This window comes from Fundulus heteroclitus, chromosome 15 (assembly GCF_011125445.2).
Source record: "Fundulus heteroclitus isolate FHET01 chromosome 15, MU-UCD_Fhet_4.1, whole genome shotgun sequence".
NCBI classification, from domain to species: domain Eukaryota; kingdom Metazoa; phylum Chordata; class Actinopteri; order Cyprinodontiformes; family Fundulidae; genus Fundulus; species Fundulus heteroclitus.
In genome coordinates this window covers 26,376,438-26,397,835 of record NC_046375.1, presented here as the reverse complement: position 1 = coordinate 26,397,835, position 21,398 = coordinate 26,376,438, and the positions used below count along the sequence as shown (strand labels likewise).

At 40.4% G+C, this 21,398-nt stretch overlaps 1 protein-coding gene and 2 long non-coding RNA genes across 3 annotated transcripts in view; all 3 read left to right on the top strand.

Annotated features, from left to right (window-relative positions):
- Positions 1–21,398, top strand: part of LOC105919020 (uncharacterized protein PB18E9.04c) — a 66,960-nt gene that overhangs the window by 14,324 nt on the left and 31,238 nt on the right. The gene's annotated exons all lie outside the window — the stretch shown is intronic.
- LOC118566061 lies at positions 123–7,156 on the top strand. Its single transcript, XR_004932752.1, has 7 exons — positions 123–199; positions 306–341; positions 2,270–2,341; positions 3,050–3,103; positions 5,960–6,004; positions 6,304–6,375; positions 7,104–7,156. It is a non-coding gene; the product is annotated as an uncharacterized LOC118566061 (long non-coding RNA).
- On the top strand, positions 9,889–21,293 carry LOC118566062. Its single transcript, XR_004932753.1, has 4 exons — positions 9,889–9,921; positions 10,065–10,124; positions 13,715–13,783; positions 21,225–21,293. It is a non-coding gene; the product is annotated as an uncharacterized LOC118566062 (long non-coding RNA).

Below are 21,398 nucleotides of genomic sequence, written 5' to 3'. Positions count from 1 at the left end.
TGTTATTGGCCTAAACGATCTGTCTGGTTCTCAGTGTGCTCCCCCATCAACACAACCTACCAGTGCAGATGTGAGGATCAGTATGGCTGGCCTTGTGACATGTGCTCCACTTTTGGCAAATGCAGTGACATTCTGAACAATACCTGTGGATGTATCAATGCACTTCCTCCAAATAACACTTACTGCCAGCCACTATCAGGTAGGTGTTACACATCTATCAGAATTTACAATAAATTATTTAATCACATTTTTCTTAATTGTAATCACTTATTATTTTCAAAATTCACTCTTCCTTTTTCAAACAGAACTTGATACCTGTCCAACAACACCGACTCCTATAGGTAGGAAACACAACATTTCTACAGTACCTATATTTGGTGATCATGCTCATATAAAATCAGTTCAGTGTTGTGCTGTATTTGTGAGAAGAAAAAAAAATAACAGGGCAAAAAAAAAAGTGTCTCAAAACCCAACTAAAATAAATTTACAGCAAAATGAGTTTTGTTAAGAAAAGCACTTTCAGTAACGTAAGGCTGTTAAGGGTAGAGTTCTGAGAACCTGATATACTAGCCAGAGAACAGAGTTAAAGAAAGATCAATTAGTTGCTCAATGTTACTACTTCTAGGTTTGAAGGTTTTTGATGGCTGTGACAAGTAAGGTTTGCTACAAAACAGTTACTCTGTTGCCTCTAGTTGAGTTTAGGCTAAAAATAACTACAGGTATTTGCTGCATGAGAGAGATGGGGTTGAATACATAAAACAGCCACAACCACACCCACAGAAACCGCTCTCCTAATTAAAAGTGTAAAAATAATCTGATAAAGACAAGGATTACCCCTAAAGCTTTAATACGTTCAAAGCAGGTTTTAATTGATGATGTCAACTAATTTAATGAGTTAACGGTGCATAGGCACATTATATTCCTATACAAAAAAGACCAAAAACCAGTTAGTCATGATAAATTAAGGCTATATAAACCAAGCCTCTGTCCTGATAATGTTTTGATAATGCTTTTTAGCTTTAACAGAATTCCATCACCAGGTGCGATGAGCAGCTCTAAACAGATGTGCTGCCATCTGCTGGCAGTTCCGCGAAACAACCAGAAAGCCAGATGGTGGCTTTTGACGCAGCTACTTAATAGAGCCCAACCGTCCTGCAATGCCTTGCAGAAAAGCAACAGCTCAGCATGGTTGAAGACCAACCTGACCTACTTACTCAGACTACAAGTTCTAGTCAGTGATGTGTTATGGCCAGCACTAGCCAGCTGTATAGCTGAAGGCTACAAACAGTAGAAAATTATTCATACTGCAATGCATGACGTGACCCACATTTAGATTTGCTCTGATTTCTCCTTCTCTTCACCCTGTTCTTTTTTGTGCTATACTTTATGGGCCGAAAGGTTTTTTACACTCCAATGCAGCCTCCATACTTTGCCAAAAGCAAATAAAAATGTGCTCAGGAAAAAAAAAAAAACACCTAGTCACATAATGTATCCCCCCTTTTCTGTAAAAATCACAGGAATGCCTATTGTTATGGAAAGTAGTCACAATAACCTGGAACCTATCACAGGAGCTTGGAGTGCAGCAAAATATAGTAGGCATAGTAATATGCGGGGGGATTCTTACTTTACAGATTACTGTATGGCTGATTCACACATGATTAACAACACAGAGAATCACAGTAATTATTATAAATAGCATGTGGTCCCTAGGTAAAACCAATCCTGTCAGAATAAGGCTTGAAAGCATTGCTAACACTAGTAGCACTATTAGTAAGGACACATACTCAGGTATCCATCACCTTTGTAGAGACATCTGAACGCTTCCTCAGCTTAAGCTCAGCTTTAGAGAACACCAACGTTCATACGGTATTCTCAGCACTATTCGAGTCTTATCTCTCTTGGAAACATAATATTTTTTGCACTTTTTTACGCTTGATTTTGGACTACTGCTGGGAGTTCCACACTAGCTTGCTCGCCTCCATTGCGTCGGTTTGTTGACCAATTGAACACGTGCGCAGTGCTATACCTCCAGTCACGTCACGTTGTTATGGTAAATATACATAGAAGGGCTTTATTTACTAACAAATTGAGCAAAAACAAAGCATAAAAGACAGAAACAACATACAATACGCCAGCAGAATGCCATAGTTTGTCACAAAACTTTGTACAGAGTGAGCTACTGGCATATTCATTTTGAAAAGTCATATAACATGTCTTTAATGTTAACCTGGAGAATATTGCTATCATTTCTGATACATTGTCTTTACAGGTTCAACACCTGAAGCCACAACTTTGACTGTCACTAATGCGACAGAACTCTCTATGACAACATTTGTGACAAGTAAGGCCTTTCCAAAAAACTGTCACCATTTCTTAATGAGGACTTTCAACAGTCATTGCTGAGGGTTGCAAATTCTGTATTTAAATTTAATAATGGTAACTGCTACATTTTCTAAACAACCATCACTTGACAAATTTTATTATTTTTCCCTGTTTAGTAATAGAGTATATCTTGGGCATATTTCATGTATTTTCAGTTATGCATATCTGCATTGAAGCAAAAAGCTTTGAGGTGCAGTCTGAGTATTTTGAGTGTTTAAAAGTTACAAACAGCTTATAACAGTTCTCTGGTAACTATCTTATGGTAAATAATACATTAATTTTGTTTTGTTTTTTAAGCCTGAAAGGTTTGAATGGTAGTTCCCCCACTTTTCTCTCATCAAATAAAATCAAGTACATTTGTTGGCTATATGGGACCTGAGCATAGAGCAGCACTGATTCTACTATTCTAAGCCTTGAATGCAGGTTCAAATAAATGTAACTGGAGCAAAGAGACGTTTAAGTCCAGCCAATCAGAGGGAGGTCTACCCACAAAATCTGTGTCTATTTTTTTTGTGCAATGTTCCTCATGAGCTAATCGGAAGTTTATTGGAAGTGCCTTACTTTACCTGAACGTGACTAGAACAAAGTCAGCTATTTAAACTGGAGATTATATATTCTTAAATAATCTTGGTTTGTACAATCAGTTGTAATACCCCTTGTCTTTTAGATTCAACACCAGCTGCTACTAATGCAACAACTCCTGTGGCAATACGTGTTACAAGTAAGTACATCTACAGTATGTCAATATTGCTTGTTATTCTAAAAATATGAAACATATAAATGTAAAACCTTGTTTCATTGTTAATTATTATTTTCATTGTTGATATTACCTTTTAATCAGACAGAAACACAATAAAAACATTTTACTAAGAAAACGGACAAAAAACAAACAAGTAATGACTTAAATATAAAACCACTTCTTTCACCTTCAACTCCAGTTGCTACAACTACCTCAACAACTGTAACAAGTTCCTAACTATAACTGAAAGATCGATTAGCTGCTTAATGTTACTACTAGGGATGAAAATAAATAATCTATTCGCAATTAAATGCGGATTAATTGTTAATTACATTAAAGTTTGTTTCACCCGATTAACTGCTAACATCCGTTTAGACCTTTTATAGTGTTTGTTATATGGCTCCGATCCAGCAGAGGGCGGTGCTGGTCATTCTAAAGTGAATCCACACCGCAGTAGTAAGAGAAAAATTAATGGTAGATGCAACATGAAGCGGTCCAAATGGCGTTCAGGGTGGGATTACTTTAGCAATGTTTAATCAGGGTACAAAATACTCTTTAGGCCTTTCTGTTTTAAAACATAAACACTAAACAAACTCCTTAAGCTGTCAGCCAAAAGTACTGCTGATGATGAGGGCTTTCGTAGGGATCATTAGTTTTCATATATTCTCTTCAATTTATTTGTTTCTATTTAGTAACCTAAAAGGTTTCTGTTTCGTTCATCCATCCATCCATCCATCCATCCATCCATCCATCCATCCATCCATTGTATTCCGCTTATCCGGGGTCAGGTTGCGTGGGTAGCAGCTTCAGTATGGAGGCCCAGACATCTCTCTCCCCAGCCACTTGGTCCAGCTCCTCTGGGGGAATCCCAAGGTGTTCCCAGGCCAGCCGGGAGACATAGTCCCTCCAGCGTGTCCTGGGTCTCCCTCTGGGTCTCCTCCCGGTGGGACGGGCCCGGAACACCTCACCAGGGAGGCGTCCACGAGGCAGCCTTACCAGATGCCCGAGCCACCTCAACTGGCTCCTCTCAACGTGGAGGAGCAGCGGCTCTACTCTGAGTCCTCCCCGGATGACTGAGCTCCTCACCCTATCTCTAAGGGAAAGCCCAGACACACTACGGAAAAAACTAATTTCGGCCGCTTGTATCCAGGATCTCGTTCTATTGGTCACGACCCAAAGCTCGTGACCATAGATGAGGGTAGGAACATAGATCGACCGGTAAATTGAGAGCTTCACCTTTTGGCTTAGCTCTCTCTTCACCACAACGGATCGGTACAGCGCCCGCTTCACAGCAGACGCCGCACCAATCCGCCTGTCGATCTCCCGCTCCATCTTCCCTTCATTCGTGAGGAAGATGGAAGATGAAGACCCCAAGATACTTGAATCCTCCACTAGGGGTAGCACATCCTCCCCAACCCAGAGGAGGCACTCTACCCTTTTCCGGTTCAAGATCACGGTCTCGGATTTCGAGGCACTGATTCTCATCCCGGCCGCTTCGCACTCAGCTGCGAACCGCTCTAGTGAGAGCTGTAGATTATGCCCTCATGAAGCCAATAGGACCACATCATCCGCAAATAACAGAGACGCAATCCTAAAGTCACCAAAACGGATCCCCTTAACACCTTGGCTGCGCCTAGAAATTCTGTCCATAAAAGTTATGAACAGAATCGGTGACAAAGGGCAACCTTGGCGGAGTCCAACTCTCACCGGAAACGAGCCTGACTTACTGCTGGCAATGCGGACCAAACTCTGACACCGGTCATACAGAGACCTGACAGCCTTTATCAAAGGGCCCAGTACTCCGTAATCCCAGAGTACCCCCCACAGGATCCCTCGAGGGACAAGGTCGAATGACTTCTCCAAATCCACAAAGCACATGTTGGGCAAACTCCCATGCCACCTCCAGGATCCTGCTGAGGGTGTAAGAGCTTATCCAGTGTTCCACGACCAGGACGAAAACCACACTGCTCTTCCTGAATCCGAGATTCGACTATCCGACGGACCCTCCTTTCCAGAACTCCGGAATAGACCTTACCAGGGAGGCTTAAGAGTGTGATTCCTCTGTAGCTAGAACACACCCTCCGGTCTCCCTTTTTAAATAGGGGGACCACCACCTCAGTCTGCCAATCCAGGGGAACTGCAGAGCCGCGTTAATCAACACAGCCCCACAACATCCAGAGCCTTAAGGTACTCAGGGAGAATCTCGTCCACCCCCTGAGCCTTGCCACCGAGGAGCTTTTTAACAACCTCGGCAACCTCAGCACTAGAGATGGGAGAACCCGACCCAGAGTTCTCAGGCTCTGCTTCCGCAATAGAAGACGTGTTGGTGGGATTAAGGAGGTCTTGGAAGTATTCCGCCCACCGACACACAACTTCCCGAGTCGAGGTCAGCAGCACACCACCCCCACTATAAACAGTGTTGGTACTGCACTGCTTTCCCCTCCTGAGACGCCGGATAGTGGACCAGAATCGCCAGAATCTGTTTTGTTATGTTTTATAAATATGTCCAAGCTTAATAATGTGGAAACAACCATTTATGTTTATTCAGTCAGTATTTAATACAGGTGGCACAATAAAGTATTAAAATATAATGATATGCCTATATTTTAAAATTCAGTAAATAAAAAACGCCCTCCATGTTATGGAAAGGCCCTGTTGATACAAGAGAAATCTAGGGTTTTTAAGAATATGTCCACTTATCAATTAATAGTTAGTTGATCGATAAGATCAATCAACTTTAGATTAACTCATTAATCGACAACTTGCATCCCTTGTTACTACTTATAGGTTTGAAGGTTTTCTACTATATAGTCAGTTATAATACTTTTCTTCCTTCAGATTCAACCCAAGCTGCCACCAATGCAACAACGACAGCTGTGACAAGTAAGGTTTGCTAGAAAACAGGTACTCTGTAGCCTTTAGTTGAATTTAGACTACAGATGATAACAGAATATTTGCTGCATTAGAGATAGGGTTAAATACATAAAACATCCACAACCACACCCCCAGAAACCACTCTACTAATTAAATGTGTGAACACAATCTGATTAAGACAAAGATTACCCCTGAAGCATAAATAAATTTAAAGCATTTAGTATTTAAATGATGATATAAACTAAATTAACAAGTTAACGTAAAGCTGGAGAATAGTGATGCAGTTTCTGATACATTATCTTTCACAGATTCAACACCCGAGGCCACGACTTTGACTGTCACTAATGCAACAGAACCATCTATAACAACATTTATGACAAGTAAGGGTTTTCCATAAAAATGTCGCTCTGTGTTAATGAGGACTATATTTCAACAGACATTGCTGAGGGATAACTAGGTTGCAAATTGTGTATTTAAATTTCATAATAGTAGCTGCTACATTTTCTAAACACAACCATCACTTGACAATTTGAGGTGTCCCTTTTAACATTTTTCCTGTTTAGTTATAGAGTATATCTTGGGCAGATTTCCTGAATTTTCAGTTATGCGTTCCTGCATTTAAGCAAAAACCTTTTAGGGTGGAGTCTGAATATTCTCAGCATTTAAAAGTTGATAATAGTACATGACAGTTCTCTGGTAAAATGACATCAATGCTCAAACAGGTGTTTGGAATAAATATAGATGGGATACATTTATTAGATCTGATCTAAACTCTCTAAATGATTTGTAATATAAAATTAATTTCTGAATGCTTCAGATGTGTGTTGTTAATTATTAGCCTTTTCAGTTTTTATTGTTGATATTAATTTCCAATCAGACAGAAATGCAAAGAAAAAAACTGTGATTAAGAAAATTGACAAAAAACCAGTAATGACTTAAATATAAAACCATTTTTTCAGTTTCAACTCCAGTTGCCACAACTAAAACCTCAACAACTGTAAAAAGTTCATAACTATGACAGAAAGATTGATTAGTTGCTCAATGTTACTACTTAAAGGTTTGAAGGTTTTCTACTTTATAGTCAGTTACAATACTTTTCTTCCATCAGATTCAACCCAAGCTGCCACCAACGCAACAACAACGTCTGTGACGATAGCTGTGACAAGTAAGGTTTGCTACAAAACAGATGAGTTTAGGCTAAAGATGATAACTAAAAGTATTTGCTGCATGAAAGGTGGGATTGAAGCTACACTGAACAACATATCTGCTGCAATACAATGGTCACTACGCACCAATTGCTGGGTTTCTTTTTCATTTTAATTTATATAAACTGACAGCATGCATATGTTTAAGTACTTTTTTATAGTTTGCTACTACTGCCTAAAATACTTCTTTTTACATTGGTTAAATGTATTTCTTTCAAGCCGTCCAACTTTGTTAAATGCTATGTTATTACTATTTATTCTGTGACTGACAACAGCATACACATCTTGTCAGCATACTTTCAGGGGTGGGTTTATTGGCCAACTTTGTGGGTACGAATAAAGATATTGACTTCCGTTTTCATCACTTGCAGCGTTAATCAAGTCTAAAACAACAGGCCAGAGTATATAAAGCCCTCAGCTTTTATTTAGTAAAGCCAATTGTTTTTAAACCTTTTATTTAAAAATTATTCCTCTTGACTTTACAGACAGGCTGCATTCTCCATCTTCATGTCTTTTCATATGCAATGGGTGAACATACCATGTTCTACATCTCTAGCCCTCCATTTTATTTCTGTTTAGTTTCTATAAACACACCAACTATTTTTCATGACAGTTTACAATATTTTGCCAGGCCATTTTCGGTGTGGGACCTCAACTTTTTCTTCTCTTGTTTATGGCGATTCCACTGGTTATGTTGAGTACTGACCTGTGTATTTTTGGAGAATTCTACACCTACGTCCGTGTCAAGTATAAATGTCTACAGTGCTTCTATGGGCTCACACCCCAACGTGCGAGTATTACTCAGCCTTAAGTCTGGCTATAAGGATCATAAACACCTTGTTGTTAAACTCAAGGCTTTTAAAATCGTATGGTTTTGTTCACAATGATACAAGTGAAATAAAGAACAAAGCTAGAAGTACCTAATTACCACCCAATATTTAAAGCTAATCCTATAATAATCATCATCAGTGAACATACAGTCAGAGGGACATAGGGGAGTTAACATTACAAAGAGTAAAGATTGCTTGGTTGACCTTTCCTGTTTCCGTTTCTTGGGTCAAACTTACCAGTTAGAGTTGGCTCCATTGCTTAATACAGCTGCAACTACATGCCCAATAATTTTTTTTTTGAAAAGTACCTAAATAAAACTAAGCATAGCGAGGAATACTTCACAACATTATCCCTTTATTGTTTGTTTCAAAGAAAGACATTTAGATTTTTAAATGAGAGTTTAAAAAGAATGCATCTTCCTTTGACCCACACTGTGGGTCATAACTGTCACTGCTACTAAAGCCGCTTTTCCAGTAGTACCTACTAGACCCATAGCGGTTCGCTATGGGACTTTTTGATTCAGTTGGCTTTGTGTGGTTTTCTACTACAACTGAATGCAGCGCAAATGTGGCCGGTGTTGCTTCAGAAGGACAGTGCTGAGACACAAAAGTGACGTGATGAAACGTAATGCAACATAATACCAAAACGTAGCATGGACGTGTAGCTAAGGGGTACGGGGAGGAGAAGAAGATGAAAAACAGCATATGCGAGCATAATTTAAGGGACAATAAGAGGGAACTCTACCTCCCATTGCTAGTCAGTCTGCTCCCATTTACTGAGTCCATTTGGACGGACCACTTCCTTTTGTTCAGGTTGTGTTGCTCCGGCCGTTGCAGTTCTTAATGGACCAGTAATCACTCTTCATTCTTTTCGTCTTCAGCCGGTAGTGTAGTTGGGGTGCTTGCTGCCTGCCTTCAGCGGCCATCAGTATGGAGCTCCATTAATACCTTCTAACCACGGTATTGATTTGAAAGCTTCCATTTCTATTTAGTATCTTTTAATATACTGCTGCGACTGTTGTGTGTTTTTTAAACATGGCAGGTGTGATTCTAGTTCTGGAGTCGTTGTTGTTATGCAAACAGTGACTCCACCCCATAGCCAATCAGAGACAGACAGCTTTCTGAAGAGAAGTCTCCAAGTCGACATGCTGCGGTTGGAACCCCAGCAAAGAAAGTATTAAAAATGTTGACGGTTCCACATAACCGTTACAAGTGGGAAAGCCTCCAAAGTGACATGTACCGAAGCAAACCACCCTAAGTTGGTACTACTGAAAAAGGGGCATAATCCAATGACACAAACATCAACACATCAATGGTTCATGTAAAAAAAACCCTGAAATGTAATTTCCCTTTCACCTACAACTGAAATCTCAACAACTGTAATGAATCCCTGACTATAAATGATCAATTGGCTGCTCAGTGTTATTGTTTACAGTTCTGAAAGTTTTCTACTATGTTGTAATAATTTTACTCCTACAGATTCAACCCAAGCCCCAACTAATGCAACAACAACACCTACAACAAGTAAGGTTTTCTATGAAACAGCTTCTGTAGGTTATATATATATATATATATATATATATATATATATATATATATATATATATATATATATATATATATATATGTATACGTGTTGATCCACGTTCACTACAACAGAACACATATGACTTTGCCTAGGAATACCAGAATGGGACTAAAGCAAAGAAACATTGTATAATATCAATTCTGTTATGAAAGTCGGGATTTAAAATATAAAATAAAATGTGCTTTTGATGTAATTGTTAATTTTTTATCAGTTGCAAAAATAAAAAAAGGTGGGAATTACTGGTAAATAAAACTTTCTTTGTAGGTTCACCTACTACAACTACTAGACCACCAATTGTAACAAGTAAGTGCATGAATTTAAATAAATTGGGCTGAAACAAAGATTTTACAATAACTAGTTTTAGTATTAAAGTGTGAATGAAAAACACTGCTGAAACAAAAGGAAGCAATTGTTGTTAAGTTGATTCTAGTATTTTTTTCCTACAGATTCAACAGCTCTTGCTAATGCAACAACTACAACAATACCCGTGACAACACCTATGACAAGTAAGGGCCTTTGCTATTGTGGTTTTTAGGTCCCCCGGTTAATATTACGCTTCAACTTAAAAATTGTTTTTGAAGTTAACTTAGCCTTATAAGCAGTACCTTTACATAGTGGATCTACAAACTTAACGGTGACAATCAAAACAGGTTGTTCACAAGCAAGAGAGGACTGGTCTGCTAACATACAACCTTTAATAGTGTCAACAACATCCACACAAAATCAGGAGCCAGGAAGAAGGAAACATTACGCACAAGACAGGCTCCAGAGCAAAGTGATTATCCCCGGTATGCTTTCCTCAAAGCAGACAAGAAACCCAAATAGGACTCCAGCCAGATATCAAGAGAAATGGAGGACCCCTAACCTAGGGGGAGTGGTGGCCGAGTGGTTAGAGCAGTGCGCTTGCGCTCTGAGAAGGATGCAAGTACCCGGTTCTATCCCAGTTGCCTGCACTTTGGGTCCCTGAGCAAGACCCTCAACCCCCGACTGCTCCCCGGGCGCCCTACAATGGCAGCCCACTGCTCCCCAGGGGTGATGGGTTGAAAGCAGAGAACAAATTTTGTTGTAATGTATGTTTCAATTTATGTTTCAATGACAATAAAAAGATTATATTACTGTATTATTATATTATAGACCTGCAGTCATTCTGTATGCTGTGGAAGTTTCAGAGAAACCAATACATTTATTTATTTTTATTTTTTTTTTGCCAAAGAGAACCTAAAATATTTTACTTTCACAAGTGGAGCATTACTGCTTTTGCCATAGTGCTCCGTTTGATGTATATATTCAGAAAGTTTTATTAGATATTATTCTTGGACTATTTCATGTTCAATGGAAACAAAAACCGGAAGGTTCAAGAGAAAAGAAAGAAAAGACAAAATGCCAAAAAGAAGAAAATGGAACAAAAATAGAGGAGAGCAAAAGGGAAGAACAACATAACATCCTCGCAGTCTGCTTCTACAGCTGCAAAGAGATATATAAAAAGAACAGCAAAACAAACCCATATAGTATTAAAGGTACAAACAACCAATGCCTTGATAACGTCACTGAAAAATATTATTTAATACGACATGTATAAAGTGACAGCTGAAGCTAGCAATAAGGGTTTTCTGCATAGAGGTGAACCTGTAAGCACCTAGATCCAAGCACCTGGAAGTATCTGCGAGAGTGCACTTATAAATGTAAGGTTTATAAGAGAAAAGGTGCCCAAGAGGGACCAACACAGGGAAAGGAGCCTCCCCCATCCCAGGGAAGAGCACATAGGAGCCCTAGGAAACCCCCCAACAGCCTCAGTGCTAAAGCCCCTGGGAGCTCCGGTGATGAGCCCGCAGGCTCCGCCGACAGCCTGCTATGCCAGAGTGGACCCAGTCATGGGCCCAGTGACCCAAGGGCAAGGGGCACCTTGGCCCCTGGCATACCCTGACAGAGCATCAGCCAAGAGTGAGCCAGCACACAACCCAGCCCCGGACACCGAGGACAACTAACAAACCAGCAGGTAAAGGCGCCGGCCAACGCAGGGGTGCAGGACGTGGGGGATGGGCCCCACACTTAGTGGAGATGTCCCAGGAGAGGGGGCAGTCCAAACCCAACCTGACAAAAAGACAAACAGAAAACCAGGTACATAGTCACATTCAGACATCCCTAGTGCCTCCACATGTATACATTCTTACAAAAAAGGGACACAGCACACACACACAGGCACTCAACACACACATTCTATACTCCCAGGTCCAGATACTGGCACCTCAGAGGGGTATCCAGCCCCCAGATCCGGGGGCCCACCCATCAGCCCCCAGATCCGGTGGCCCACCCACCCCCATCCCTGTCATCAGGATGGGGTGTGGGTGGGCCACCATCAAACCCAACAGTCCCCAAAACCTGACCTACTCTAGCCCCAACCCACCCCGATCCCATCCCAGACGACCCACCGGCCCATCCACCCTTAGATGGGGCCAACATGAACCAAATGGGCCAGCCAACCAGAGCCCACCCTATGAACCTGGAGGTGCTGCCTCCCCTACACCCTGCACCTTGTACTTAAACCCCACCCCCATATTCCGGGGGAGAGCAGAAGTTCCAGCCCAGCCCCATCTGACCCCCAGGACCCAGCGGCCATCCCCAGCCCAGACCCCGACTAGGCGGCCCAGTCCTCCTCCACGCCCCAAACTCCGGATGGCAATTGGAGAACAGGGGTATCAGAAAGACCCCAAGCCTGCCTCTGGCTGCTCAAATGTCATGTTGTTGCATGTTGTTTTCAAGTGCATTTACAACTGGAAGGGCCAAATGGGGGCTTCTGGTCTAGCCCACTACCTCATCCAGAAGGCAGTTGCCGCCAGCGCAACCCCTCTCCATACTCCCCACCCAGAGCCCTCAATGTCTAATTGCAAATGGGGATAGAGGAAGCAATCATGGGTGAGGCCTACACAATCAACCCCCCCCCCCCCGATTCCCTCCCCAAATTCATGTCCTACATAAGTGTTGTGAGAATGTTAGAAATGAAACTGTTTAAGTTGTACACTAAAATTAAAAATTAAAAATACACCAAGGATGCCACAAGACAGCGGGCTGGGAAATCATCACTGCTCTTCAGCCACGTCCCCACTGCTCAAGGTCCTAGATGTCTGACAGCATGATAGAGCAGGCAGAGGGAGGCATATGGGAATGTGGGGGAATTGACTGGGGAGCAACATACCCTCCCAGGAAACCAAGATGCCCTCCGGGGAGGGTATGCAAGGCAAGGCATATTTATTTGTGTAGCATATTTCAGTACAAAGACAATGCAGGGTGCTTTACATGATTAAAACATAGGAAAATAAAAACAGAATAAAAGCAAGTTGGAATAAAATGGAAACAGAAGCTAGAGACAAGCAGCGAGGCCCGAAAGCCAACCAGAAACCGAAACCAACACCCGAGCACCCCCCGGACCAGGATGATCTGGGGGAAGGGAACCCATCTAGTCAGTCAGTCCGCCCAAACCATGCAGAACCCGGACCAAACCGGCACTGACAGCTGCCGTGGACCTTATTTTGTGCCCTTCTTCCCATTTTCCAGTCCTTTTTATATTAAGGGTACAGCACATATCACTTTGATTGTAAAATTTGCCTAGGAATACCTGAATGGGACTAAAGCAAAGAAACATTGTATAATATCAAGTCTTTGAAATCCAGAGTAATATCTTCTAGCAGATGGAAATGTATAAGTAAATAAATAAATAAATCTTAGGTGGGAATTACTGGTTCAATCGAAACTTAAGCAAAATTGTTTTCACCTCCTCCTACTACAACTACAAGACCAACAATTGTTGGCCTCCAGGTCCAATTGCTACCCTCTTACAATGCTGTTATTGCAAACACTATGCACCCATCAGAGTACTGACAATCTTTTTTTTGACAGATTGTCCTCTTTTGTATGTGAGCAACCAGTTTTGATTGTCACTGTTAAACTTGTAGATCACCTATGCAACGCTACCTCTTATAAGGCTGAGCTTACCTGTAACTCCTCAGAGTTACAGGTAAGCTGCTTTGCATTCTAAATTAAAAATGTATAATTATTGATTTTCTTGACTGGTTAAGATCCTTTCTTTTTCATTTTACAGATTCAACACCTCAAGTGACAACTTTTACTGTGACTAATGCAACTACAGCACTGACAACACCTGTGATCAGTAAGAACTTTTATAAAATTATTGTTCTGTTTTCCTTAGGCTGTTACTAATTAATGTGACATAGCTAGGAAGCATATGTTAAAGAATTAGCAAATTAGTTGCTAACTTGGTAATCAGCCAGTTAGCTGTCTTTTTGAAGAGTTTAATATATGAAGGATACTGTTGAGGACCAAGTCTTCCATATTTAAAAATAAATACAGAAATAAATAAATGCTCAATAAATAAATATGCATAAAATTATGTGCCACCAAAAAAACAATAAACAAATAAATGTAGATAGAAAATAAATTATACAGTGAGACAAAATGTATATATCTCCTTTAATTAGCAACTTTATTTATTAATTACTTATTTTTTTAAGTATTTATTTATGTGCATGTTATAATATTTTTGTCTGTTTTATTCTTTCTTTGTATTTTTTTGCCCTATTTATTTCTCCGATGCTATTTATTTCTGTTTGTCCTTTTTACATTTCTGTCTGTCCTTTTTACATTTCTGTTTGTCGTTTTTACATTTCTGTTTGTCGTTTTTACATTTCTGTCTGGGGGGCCGGTAGACGACAGCACAGAAAACTGGGTCTACGTATCTCATCTCAAAAGACGTAAACTCAAAACTGGGGAATGATGTCTGTAAAAAACACTGCTTACATTTGTAGTCCTGTTTGTAAACAGTCGCTGTGCCTCCACCTCTCCCCGAGGCCCGTGGTGAGTTAAAATAAAAACAATCCGCTGGTACAAGCTCAGATAGAGCACTGGACTCACCAACACTCAGCCACGTCTCAGTCACACACAGAAAATCCAGGTTTTGGTGTCCAAAAAAGTCCCGAAGAATAAAAGTTTTATTCACAAGCGACCTGGCGTTTACCAGGCCAATCCTAGCAGCATTTAATAATCCTAAATTATTAATAAAGGGGGAAGACAGTTTTGAAAATATAAACCTTTAAAGAAGAAGAAGAAGAAATCTTTATTTGTCATTGCAATTCTACATTCCAATGAGGTTTGTCTTCTGCATTTGACCCATCCCTTAAGGAGCAGTGGCGATCACATCAATACAACATTGAGCATAGCAAGTAACAACTGTTTTCAACCTAAAGTAAAGCTTTTAGGCCCTACAGCACTTCTTTTTTGTAACTATGAGCTTTTCAAAGTAAAAGAAATATTTAGCAATGCTTATGTTTAAAATAAAACATATTTCTAAAATCTACAAATTAATTAATCTTTAAACTTGTACTGTTTTGGGTTTTAAAAAAATGTTTTACCCCTCTTTGCTTCAATTACACCTCTCTATCAGCTTTGTCCATCTTGTAAAGCTTTGCCTATCTCTCTGTTCGAAACACCTCGCATTTAATGTTGTTGTCTCCACTAACAAGTTTTCTTCCAGGATAGCTTTATCTAACTACTCATCATCCCTAACTAGCTTTTCTGTCACTGATGAAGGAATGCATTCTCACAACATGATACTGCCACCACCGTGTTTCATAACAGAAAGGATATATTCATGATAATATGCAGTGAGCAAGCACTAATTTGTGTTGGTCAATAGCATATAAATCTCTGAACAATACATTAAATTCAGTGCTTTGGTTAAAATGTGAAAAGAATGCAAGTAATACTTTTCTAAAGCAAATGTGGTAATTTGCCTTTGGGCAAATTACCACTATAAAAAAGTCGATTTTATAAGCGACTTTTCAGATTTTTTATCTGGGATTTTAACCAACTACGAACATGTTCTTATTGTTGGGGACTTCAATATACACGTGTGCTGTCCAAATAAGCCTCTGGTAAAGGACTTTTTAACCCTTTTGGACTCTTTTAACCTGGTACAGGCCGTATCCGGCCCTACACATGAACATGGACACACACTGGACCTGGTCATTTCCTGCGGTCTGCCTGTGACTAACTTGGAAATCTGTGACTCTGTGTTTTCGGATCACCGACCTGTTTTATTCACTGTTACTTTGACACCTACCTCAGTAAAAACTCGCACTGCTGTTCGGCGCTGTCGCATTATTAACCCTTCCACTGCCACTCAATTTTCTACTGCTTTTCTTCAGCTCTGTGGATCATTTGACTTCCTCCACTTCGATACAGAAGAGCTCTGGTCCTGGTTTCATTCTTCCTGTCAAACCATCCTGGACTCGGTTGCTCCATTAAAAACTAGGCAGCCCAGGATTAAATCTGAGCCTTGGTTTGATGACAGAACTCGTGCTGCAAGGAAGGAATGTCGTCGTGTTGAACGCAGGTGGAAAAAGGATAAACTGCAAGTTACTCTTCAGATTTTAAAAGACTGTTGGCGTCTCTACCAGAGCACAGTTAAAGAGGCAAAAAGGGAATATTTGGCAAATATTATTTCTTCAAACAGTCATAATCCACGTGTTTTGTTTAACACCATTGACTTTGTGCTAAATAGTTCTCAGAATGCCTGCTTGGAAGCTTCTCCTGAGGTGTGTGATGATTTTATGCGTTTCTTTATTGAAAAGGTTGGTAGTACAAGGGCTCGTATCACAGCTCCTGACTCTGACCCTTCAATTTCAGTCCCCTGCTCGGCTGCTTTCAATCAGTTTGAGCCTGTGACTGTCTCACTGTTAGAGGACGTGGTTGGCCACATTAAGCTATCCGGTTCCCCCCGGGATCCTGTGCCTCCACGACTTTTTAAAGATATTTTTCCTAGTATAGCGCAGCCTGTTCTTGCAATTATAAATAGCAGCCTGTCTTCGAGTGTGGTTCCCGCTAGTTTTAAACATGCAGTAGTGCAGCCTCTGCTTAAAAAACCTGGCCTTGATCCTACTGTTCTGGCTAACTATCGGCCTATTTCGAAGCTGCCTTTTCTTTCTAAGGTATTAGAAAAAATTGTGTATTGTCAGCTGACACAGTTTTTAGATGACAATGGCATCATGGAGGTATTTCAGTCAGGTTTTAAAACTCTCCATAGTACAGAATCTGCTTTGATTAGAGTTTTTAATGACGTTCTTCTTGCATGTGATTCTGGTCACCATGTTGTTCTGATGTTACTTGATCTAACTGCTGCCTTTGATACGGTAGACCACAACATTTTAATATCGCGATTACACCACATTGTTGGTATTGATGGCACTGTTCTTAAATGGTTCAGGTCTTACCTGGAGGAGAGAACTGTTTCAGTGAATATTAGTGGCTCTAAATCATCTATTGCCTCAATGTCTTACGGTGTCCCACAGGGCTCAATTCTTGGCCCACTGCTTTTCTCTCTTTATATACTGCCTCTGGGTTCTATCCTTAGGAAACATGGGATCTCTTTTCATTTTTACGCTGATGATTGTCAGATTTATTTGCCCATAAAGCAGCAGGATGTACGGTCAATCAAACATCTCCTGGCTTGTCTAGGAGATATTAAAGCTTGGTTGGCCTTGAACTTTTTAAACTTGATGGTGATGGTGTTTGGACCCAGTGGCTCCTGTGAGTCCTCCTCTGTTGACCTGGGACCTTTGGAGGAATATTTTAAACCTGTTATTACAGATCTTGGTTTTAAGGTGGATAGTGATTTTAAATTGGACAGCCAAATTAGAGCCGTGGTTAAGTCCAGCTTTTATCATTTAAGGCGATTGGCGTCAGTGAAATCTTTTCTTTCCAGGCAGCATTTTGAAACAGTGATCCATGCTTTTATTTCAACTCGATTGGACTACTGTAATGCACTTTATCTGGGAGTCAGTCAGGCGCTGCTCTCACGTCTGCAGCTAGTACAAAATGCTGCTGCACGTTTGTTGACAGGTACTCGAAAAAGGGACCATGTGACCCCTGTCCTGGCCTCACTTCACTGGCTGCCTGTATATTTTAGGATTCATTTTAAAATTCTTATGTTTGTTTTTAAATCATTGCATAATCTTGCCCCGGCTTACCTCACTGAGCTTCTTCAACTCCACATACCCCATCGGTCTCTCAGGTCAGCAAATCAGCTGCTCTTGGAGGTACCGAGAACAAAAAGGAAGCTCAGAGGGGACAGGGCTTTCTCTGTTATGGGCCCCAAATTATGGAATGACTTACCTTTGCAGGTCAGAGAGGCCCCTTCTCTGTCCACTTTTAAAGCTCGTCTTAAAACCCATCTATTTAACTTGGCTTTCAACACCAGCGAGATCTAGTTTAAAGTGTATGTCTTTGTTTTTAAACTACTTTTAATTATAATTATTTTTATTTTGTTGTGTTTTTGGATTGTACAGCACTTTGTATCAACTGTGGTTGTTTTAAAGTGCTTTATAAATAAAGCTGGTATGGTATGGTATAATTTTCCTAATAAGAAATTTGGAATGACCATTGAAGTGTGTTGTGCTGGACTCGTCTTTTGTGGCAGGGGATGGAGTTACTCTCTGATATTCATCCCCCTGTCTTCTCCTTGGCTTCTCTATTCATTCCAGTGTCCATCCTTCTAATGAAGAGCACTTGTCGTAAAATATATTCTCTATTCTTTGTCTCTGTAGCAAACTGCTCCCTCTGACGTGTTCTCCAAGTATGTTTGCAAAATCAAGTCATTATGATATTATTTTATCTAATTTAAAACGTCCATCTTTCCATCTGCAGTGTAGCTTCAATTCCATCCATCCGTTTTCTAGACCTTGTGGGGTCATGAGGGGTGCTGGTGCCTATCTCCAGCTGTCAATGGGCAAGAGGCGGGGTACACCCTGGAACAGTCTCCTCTATCGCAGGGAAACACAGAGACAAACAGGACAAACAACCATTCTTGCACATGCTCACACCTAAGGAGAATTTAGAGAAGCCAATTAACCTAACATGGTTTTGGACAGTGGGAGGAAGCCGGAGTACCCTGAGAAAGACCCAAAGCAAGGGTAGGACTTGAACCCAGGACCTTCTTGCTGCATGGCAACAGCACTACCCACTGCGTCACTGTGCAGCCTAGCTTCAATTAGTCAAAACAAAATAAAAATTAAACAATTACAAACTATAATTGTTAAAGCTACAATAGTTATTTCATTTACTTGTGTATTTAACAAAAAATAAAAGAAAATGAGCTTTTGTGATAAAACCCATAACCCCATCAGTTTACTTATTTATTGGACATCAAACCCACATTTGTCTTATCTTAAATATACCAGTTACCAAATATTTTCTCTACAATAAGCAAAGTCAATCCCCTCCATTATTATCCTTAGTACTTTTGTTAATATGATTTATAAGTTACTCAAGTCCCTTTTGTGCTTCATTTGATTTGACTGCACTTCAGATAGAAATTGTTCTGTTTTGGCCTAATTCAGAATGTATCTAAGTCTTTCAGATACTCTGCCAGGCAAACTTTGGAAAGTGTCTGAATGCAGGAGCTGCCGTCTCCAGCATTTATAAACACTTTGACACATTCAAGGCATCAAGCATTCTAACATCAATAACAAAACATAATCTGCTCACACAGACAAACAGCTGTTACAGATAATCAACCCACGTTTAACACATAGACCCACAAGACTAAAAACCATGTAACAAGCAAACACAAGCCATATTTTCCTAATTCCCATTCACACAGCCATGTGATTCATTTTCTAAGGTTGTCAAAATAATTCCCAATCATTCAACATATTTTGCCGTTCTGATTCAGTCATACAGCTTTCATCTCACATGCTCCATCCACACTGGTCAGATTCACTTCACACTCAAGTTTGCAAACTTACTGTCACACTTGGTCCCCTAGGATTTTATGATCAAATTAAAAGTTTAAAAGGTCCCATTGACCAGCTCCCTCAAGTCTGTATGCATGCACACTTGTGTTTTACTTAGAAAGCTATCTCCCAGTCAGATTTAATAAAGTTTCTTTAGGGAAGGGCCATGCAAGGAGATTACTCCCCAGACCCCTACTACTATTTAACCTGCTGATAATTTCATCAGTCTAAATATTTATTTATCTATTTAACATTTTCAAATTTAATCCCATAGCATCATTCTGAGTAGTCATAGTTGTAATTTATTCTTCTCTTATTAGTTTTGATTTCGGTACTCATTCCCAGTTAAGCGCCTGCATTTATTATTTCTTTCTTGGATTTATTTTCAGTTTCAATTTTGAGCTTTAGATTTTTAAGCCTTTTAGTTTTTTTGAGTTTGCTTTAGTCTGGGTGTGTTAAAACTAATCTGCTTTAATAATTAATTAATAATTGCTCATAGGTTTACTTTGTAAGATTTACTGGCTCTAACTAAATACCCAGAAAGTAAAACAAAGTTTGGTATTCTTCAGATCTTAAGCTATAACCTCTTGAAACTAATGATTCTACCGCACTCAAACTATGAACCCCCAGGTCCATGTCACATTTCCCAGTCGTGTTCCTGTCTTGGAGAGTGTCTTTGGTGTGACTGGCATGATGTTGTAGTTTGGTGACCAGCGGGCCAAACCTCATCCCCACACAAGAGAAGCGGGTCTGAGCAGCCGCGTCTGGTCTCAGTCTGTAAATGATGTAACTGCACAGGAGACGCTCCCAGGGGCCGGCCTCATCGTCCAAGTCATCACAGAATAGGAAAGACTGGGGTGGGGTCAAACATACTAGGTTGGAGGTTTGAGTAACTTTCCCTTAATACTGAAATTATCCAGTCAGCCAGCAACTGTCCTGCTTGAAAACATTTCCCCCAAAAAGCCTTTACTGCAGCCTTTCTCTTCCTATTTCCTGCTTCAACTTTCCAAACCCTCAAACACTTCATGTGCTTATCATACATTTCTCCAACATTACTTGGGACCTTCTTTGATTTTTATTTTACAGTAATCATTCTTTTTAATTTTTTTAACTCAAGCAGGTTATTTTGTCAATTTATTAATGCAGACGGACGAGGAAGAATAATAGTGATAGTTTGTGGACTAATTTTAACCGAACCCCCCCCCCCCCCCCCACATAGAACCTTTACATAAGAAAAGGTGTTGGTTAAAGGAGGGCAGACAGCATGAACAGGGGACTTAACATTTGCTGCACTATGATATGGAGGTGAGTTTTTTTTTCTCTCTCTCTGGGTTTCCCTCACCTTGCTTTCTGACGGGCTACACGTCACATTCAACAGACTGCATTCTTGTTTATCTTCGTGGAACAGCCCATATGCTAAGATATCGGACCAAGACAATCCAGCATGTTGAATGTCCTCGATTTGAGGTTGGAGCGGTCCCAACGTTCTACCAAGTGGACCAGATCACTCTTAGCACTCCACAGACGGCAGGGATATCTCTTAAGATTTTCTTATGACATTTTCTTTTGTGATTCCACAGCGGGGAAATTTGTTTCTGTGTTTAAACCATCCCTTAGGGAGCGGTGTCAAACCACCGACCATTGTGGCTTCATGAAGACGCAAATGCTTGGCTCCCGAAAACACTAGACCACCACTCCCGTTCTGCTCGCTACAACATCTAAACACAAAAAACAAAGAACAGGACAAACTTTAAAGGAATTTTCTGAAATCCTGCATTTATTCTTTGATTTTTCTTGTTGCAGCTCCTCCAGTCGTTCGTCAATACCTGCTTTCCTTTGAGCTGAAAACCAAAGATGTCAGAGCTGTAGAGCAATTGAGAAACTTCAACTACACCATCAGCACCAACAGTCTGATACAGATCACTGGTGTTAACATATCTACAGGTAATAACTGGAACTGGAACAATTGTTTTAGAT